Source organism: Cydia fagiglandana, chromosome 5, assembly GCF_963556715.1.
Source record: "Cydia fagiglandana chromosome 5, ilCydFagi1.1, whole genome shotgun sequence".
NCBI classification, from domain to species: Eukaryota; Metazoa; Arthropoda; class Insecta; order Lepidoptera; family Tortricidae; genus Cydia; species Cydia fagiglandana.
The window spans coordinates 6559982-6566696 of record NC_085936.1 but is presented as its reverse complement, the minus strand read 5'-3'; the positions used below and the strand labels follow the sequence as shown (position 1 = coordinate 6566696).

The 6715-nt window shown below is 35.8% G+C and overlaps 1 protein-coding gene across 1 annotated transcript in view; it reads right to left on the bottom strand.

The window, feature by feature from the left end:
* Positions 1 to 1868: 1868 nt before the first annotated feature.
* LOC134664360 (tropomodulin-1) overlaps positions 1869 to 6715 on the bottom strand; it is a 73091-nt gene continuing 68244 nt past the window's right edge. The window contains exon 11 of the mRNA XM_063520941.1: positions 1869 to 5300. The gene's annotated coding sequence lies outside the window, so the exon portion shown is untranslated. The remainder of the gene's footprint in view (positions 5301 to 6715) is intronic.

Sequence of the window (6715 nt, the reverse complement as noted above, 5' to 3'; positions counted from 1 at the left end):
TCCCAGGAACGATTTAAATAGCTATAAGTAACAAATGTATTGCTTAAACAAACTCCGGTAAATCCATTCGACCCTCTCAGCAGATATCTACCCTAAGGATTTACCCGGATTTGAAGCTAAGCTAAACGACTCAAATCTAAACCGGCGAAATACTCGAACTACACGTTCTCTCATCAGTGGGTATGTTCGTGTCAATAATTTGATACCGATTTAAATTGTAAAAATAAAAACCTAATCCATCATAAAATCATAATTCTTGAAAATATTTCTAAATTCTATATGTAGTGAATTTCAGTGATTTTTAGTTTTGCTACTCAACACTAGATGGCGCTCTTAGCTATAAATTGATACGCGTGTTCGTGCAATCACTTGTCGGTTTGTTTATCATGTATCAAATCAAATTACTTATGCTCATCTATTAGGTGTTCTCTTTATATGTAGAGAATATCGAGCCTGTTAGTGTCTTAGGGTTAAAATGTTTATAATTATAATTCCTATTCAACGCTAGATGGCGGTACTGGTAGTTGGCGAATCATGAAAATTAGACGTTTTAATTCTTTTGAAGACCTCACGCCAAATGACCATCACCTGCTAAGTAAATAATACTTTCCTATTTATAGCAAATGCACTACATAGAATCACGCCTGCAAGCATCATGTGTTTCTCTGTCATGGTGGTATTCCATCTGTCCAGTGTAATTTGCGTCTCACTCTGCAAACAAAATGTGAGACGCAATACAGATTGGACAAAGATATATTGGACAGGTGAAATATCAGCTATCAGTTATATATCTATCTCATCTCAATGTGTGTGCTAATGTTGACGTTAAAACAATTCAAAATTCTTTTCTATGTTAAAATCTGGTGTAATTTGTCCCCGGAGGGCACAGGGCGCCGATTTTTTCAATTTCGACCGCCCGATTTTATGTATTTCGTTCAATAATATCTCCACTACTAGGCATTTAAATTCTACTAATAGAATTGAAAACGAGTGGACAATACAACTCGATTCCCATTTTCTATCGCTCTTCTTCTTCTTCTTGGTCCTGGCTTTTGTCCCATTTTACTTGGGGTCAGCCCTCCTAGTAGTTCTGCGCCACATCACACGGTTGTGGGTTGTCTCCGGTACTGCATTGCTAGCTTTTAGGTCGTTTTTAATAGTTTGTGTCCAGGTTGCTTGTCGTCGTCCTGGGCCTTGTTTACCCTCTTCTATGGCAAGTACTCTTTTGGTCACGTGGTCATCCTCACGCCTCATAACATGGCCATACCAACGCAGGCGGGCTTCTCTCATTTTGTCTGGAATACTAGCAACCTTGAAGGTTCCGCGTATGTATTCGTTCCTTATTTTATCTAAACGCGTGACTCCTCCAGACCAGCGAAGCATTCTCATTTCCGTAACGTGCATTTTCTGTTCGTCCACTTTTCGTGTCGGCCAGCATTCGGAGCCATAAAGAAGAGCGGGTCTCACTGCTCTCTTATACACATTTCCCTTTATTTTTACAGGTACACGTGGGTCACATAAAACACCAGTGAGTGATCTCCATTTAAGCCAACCTGTCTTGATCCTGTTTTGAATATCTTTCTCGGTGCTGGCTGTTGGTGCAATTATTATTATCCCATTTTCTATCGCTCGTATTTCAAAAATTAGCATTTCGCCGTTTTCCACCGATTTTCGAGTGACGAAATCGAGCGATCGAATTTCAAAAATCGCCCCCCTTGTCATACAGGAATAAATAAATTGGTTTAAATAATCGAATTCGCAATATCATAATTATTGCTGTATTTGAGAAATGCCCAGGAAGTATCTATTCATAGACCTATTTGGAATAGAGGTAGTTGAATGTGAGTGGGTATAAGGAAAACGCCGAGTTGCGATATTTATGTGCTTTATTGGACTTTTTACACGTCTAAAAAACTACAGAACTGCGACTCTACTAGTCAAGGTTTTCGTTGGACCAAAATGCTCCTGAACTGAATCAACAAATATCTCTAAAATTACAATAAAAATACAATTTATATTAATTATAATTTCATGACGTTTTTAATAAAAGAATATTTAAATATCTAAATTCATATACAAATAATCTCTCTTACATAACTTTAGGTAGGAACAAGAAATCAGATGTTATACATAAGGTACATTTTCATAGAAAACGCCTTGTACGAACACTTCAAGATTTTAAGTAAGTTTAGAGAGCCATTAAAATCAAGGAGAATTAGTAAAAGGGATATACAAGTCTTAATAATTGTACCTAAAGTCGTTATATAATGATTTGTTTACACATCAGCACCAAAACCGACGTACAATCAGCAACACTCATAACTGTACATCGGTGGTCCTTATTACAAAAGGCATAAGGTCCACCGATGAACAGTTAACAGTGTAAGGTGTAAGCGATTGTACTAGGAATCAATTTAATATGCTATCGAGTTGCCGTCAACCTGATGATATAAATATTATATCATAATTTTAAATCTAAGCGAACTTTGAGGCTCGATTTCTTAAAGATATATTAGATATTTACGTCGTATAGTTAAAATGTACTTGTAAATGTTGTTGTTGTTGTTTGTTGTTGTTGTTTATGTACTTGTTGTTGGTTAGGTACTTATAAATAGACATAAATTCTAACACATCTTTAAAACCGAGATACCGACATTGCAGTCAAAACTCGTAGCGAATTAAAAAGAGCGTAGAATGAATAATATCATTCGCCCATATTCCTTCCCACTGATCTTAAGTTGTTCCTACCTTAAACTAAAAGACGAAGCAGTATTTCAAAATGGAAAAACATGATGTTTATCACAATGTTATGGACACTTAGTTCCCCCAGTAGATTCACTATTCAAATATACATAAAGTTACATTTTAAATAAGCAAACTGTTTATTCAAAAAAGCAGTTGGTATGAAAGCTACTCAGTACGGCGGAGGCTTATCGTTGGTGTTTGTCTATTATATAATGAAGAGAGAAAAGTAGATCGTTCTGTTTTATGTATACTCCAAAAGTTTGCCATTGGCACCCAGTTAGACGCAGGCATATTGTTAAACCTAGTCCTTAATGGACACAATAAAAAGATTTATTTAACACATTCATTGCCACCCAGCCAAACAAGATATCCGCGCCAGGCCATAACAATTTGGTCATATAAAGCTGTAGTACCACGATCCCGACTTTCGGATCGTCCGGCCTGGGAACGACATCATAAAATACCCGATAGTCGGGTTTTCGGCACTGAATGTGTTAAGAGTTAAGAGTATTCAATACTCAAGTAAATTTTGGGCTACATGCAAAGTCTATACAAAAGTATTGTATTGGCTATGTGTAATTTTCTGGTATGTTTTATCCTCTTGGGGTTCAATGTCATAAAACTAGTACAAATTACCTCCAATGAAATTTAAATCTTAATTAAAAGGAACAGAGTTGCTTTTCCTTTATTTCGGGGACACAAAAGTTACTGAAATACTTTTCTCGTTTCATTATGCGCATACGAAAGCCTCAGCGAAGGCACTACAACAATACGAACCGCGTGCTCTTTTGTAACACCTCCACACACGCAGAACATTGTTCAAGAGAAATATTTGAAATAAAATAGATTTTTAATAATAGTACTTGGTATTCCATACCGTTATTAAAATTGCACTCGTCAGTCAATTAAAATTCTAAGATTAGAAGGTAGAACTTAGCTTAATTTTAGCACATGGTTTTTTATAAATAATTTAAAAAAGGTAATAATTTAAATGTGTAAAAACAATGTCCTGCGTGAATGGAATGTCGGTACATCTAGATATATTACATTTTATGATAAAATTAATACAATTTATTAGCACACTAGAGTAAGAATTAATATTAAAACGTACGCTACTTCACCCACACATCGACGAGTGTTACGATCTTTATTCGGAATTTAGAAAAGTTAATTATTTTATTCGGAATTTAGAAAAGTTAATTATTTTATTCGGAATTTAGAAAAGTTAATTATTTTATTCGGAATTTAGAAAAGTTAATTAAGAGTAACATTCTTCTTATTCTTCAAGGAGTTCTTTAAGGTCATTATGAGGTTTAATCGAGATACAGATGTAGTACATAATTATTTTCCATCGTATTTCCACGGAAATGTACGAACGTGTCTTGCTATTTCAGTCCGGTACAAATAGTACTGCGGTTGACTGAAGTAGCATGACAAATACGAAAGTTTCCGAGAAAATACGATGGAAAACAATTATGCACTACATTTGTACTTTAAAACTGTAATATTGTAAAAATTGTGCATTGATGAACAACAACTTTTGCATTTGCACTTCAAAGTGTCCATTATGAATTTATAAGCACGCCATTCGGTCTAAACGATGGGCCAGCCATCGTTTCCGTAATAACATCTCATCACTTTCTATTTGACCAAATAAGAATGTAACAGCAAGACTTTCCTGGCTTTAGCGCTTCTAGATATGATGATAGGTTTAGGTCTAACCGTAACGCTCGTCCGCTCACATTCGGTCGTCAATCGCACAGTTACTCAATCTGATGGATCGTTGTGATTGTGCGAAACAATTATATTATCTTCTATGAGTTAATAAAGGTATGTTCAAATTCTCATTTCATTATTCAAATTCTGCAGTATTCAAGAAAATTTAAAAGTAATTAATTTTATTTTGATAGAAATCAACGTTCAACATGAACGTAATTATCTTTCGCCATAATTTTCTCATTTCATTGGTAGATTTATTTTTTGCGAGACAGTTACTTGGAATACGATGCCTTAAAAAGCATTAGGGAAGTAACTTCTTCTGTACGCAGTGTTACCCTAGTAAGGTCAGGCCAGAGGGTCCAGCCAAGATGCCAAACGTTTGCGCCGTAGCGAATGAAACGGTAATGTCTCTCTACTCTTCCATATAAGTGACAGAGAGACATTAGCGTTTCTTTCGCTACGGCTCAATCGATTGGCATCTTGGCAAGGCCTCCAGAGCTCACGATAGTGCGTAGTGTGACGGTAATTATTCGCACAGCTTACAACAAAGCGAGCATTCAATTCAACTCTTAAAGAGTCAGTGAGAAATGTAATCCTTCAAGGATTTTAGTGAAGTGGTTTAAAATGTAATATCTCAAGATCCGTGCCAAAGCATACGAATCATACGCGTTAATACATTTTTCTCAATATTTAAGTAGATAACAGTTGTTTCGCACAAGCACCCGGTTCCTAGTAGCCAGCGAGCGCAGGTAGGCAGTGGTAGCAAGCTCAGGGGATCCAGCCCACCACGTAGCTGCGGCTCCGTGTGAACTGGGACACGCGGCGGATGCGCCCACCTGTGGGCAGATGTGGGGTTAGAATAGATGCAAGAATGTGGGCGATTGCCAGTTGTCATTTAGGTTTTAACTTTTAAAACTTTCTTTTTTAAGAAAAAAATACAAAGCCGGTAGCTGAGCCTGCATTAGAACCAGCTTTTCACATTTCGCGGAAAAAATAAATAAAGAACAATATCTGTAATCGTAATTTTATCCAGGTAAAATTTACATGGTTTACCTAATACGAAAATACTGAATGATGGCATTGGACAACTGCAAAAAATATAAAGAAAGCGAATGATACCTGTAAATGCCAATATACTTAGTAAGAACATTTAAATGCGAGTTTTAAACATTTTTTTACTCTTCGAGCCGAATGGTTACATGATCGAACTGATTCACTAAATCTATGATAAAATGCTACTTAATACTGTAGGATTCTCAAATTGACAACTGGCAGTAACCCGACAATAAGTCGCTAACTTTACTGTATTCAAAAAACACCGAAGACTCCCGTGGCAGATGTATGAGCTATTAGAATATATCAAAATCCAGAGAAACATGGAAATGAAATGTCTTACCAACCTAAAAATTAAATTCTTGCTAAAAATAATATAACTCCTGCTAATATTATTTGACTAAAATAACTGCATCATATTAGGCGAATAGAAATATAATGATGTCGTTGAAACCCGTTAAATTATGTAAGTATCGAGTTAAAATATCGTGTGAAAATACGTAAATTGACTTACAAGGCTAAAATTCAAAGAGTAAGCCACTTTTTTGGCCCTTTCATTACCCATCGGACCTGCTAGCATGAGTTGCGTTCTCGCGCGCGACTCCATACATCTAACGCGACTTCAAGTATGGACTCATGCTAGCTGTGCCCTGTTTATCAAAAGCTTGCAACTTGTAATACCCGTGGAAGTCCCTTTCTAACAAAAGCTGCCAAAAAGGGACACTTGTATTGCAAGTTACAAGCTTTTGGTAAACAGGGCACTGGTCTGATGAGGTTAGGGTCTATAATAAGGTCAATTATTAATACGTTCCTTAATATTTGTAAGGTAATCTTGGGTCATATTTACAAAGGAACAGTAACCATGCATAGATGCAAGATTTAGCAACAAAGCATAATGCGGGGACGTTTATCACGGTGCATATTCACATGGGATAATATATTTTGTCCAATATATAAAATTTACATACTTTGAGACATTTCTCCCGGTAGTTTGGCTAAAAACTTATAAAACAAATAATATTAATACAATGGTTTTTTTTACTGTAGGTACATATATGTATAAAACTATACATAAATGGTATTCATCATTTTCAAAGTATAAAACTGGCCAGGATTTTTTTAAGCAAATAGCAAATAAAGCTTGATTTGACCAATGAAAATGGTATGTTAGAAAATGATTTCGAAGGAAAGATAATCT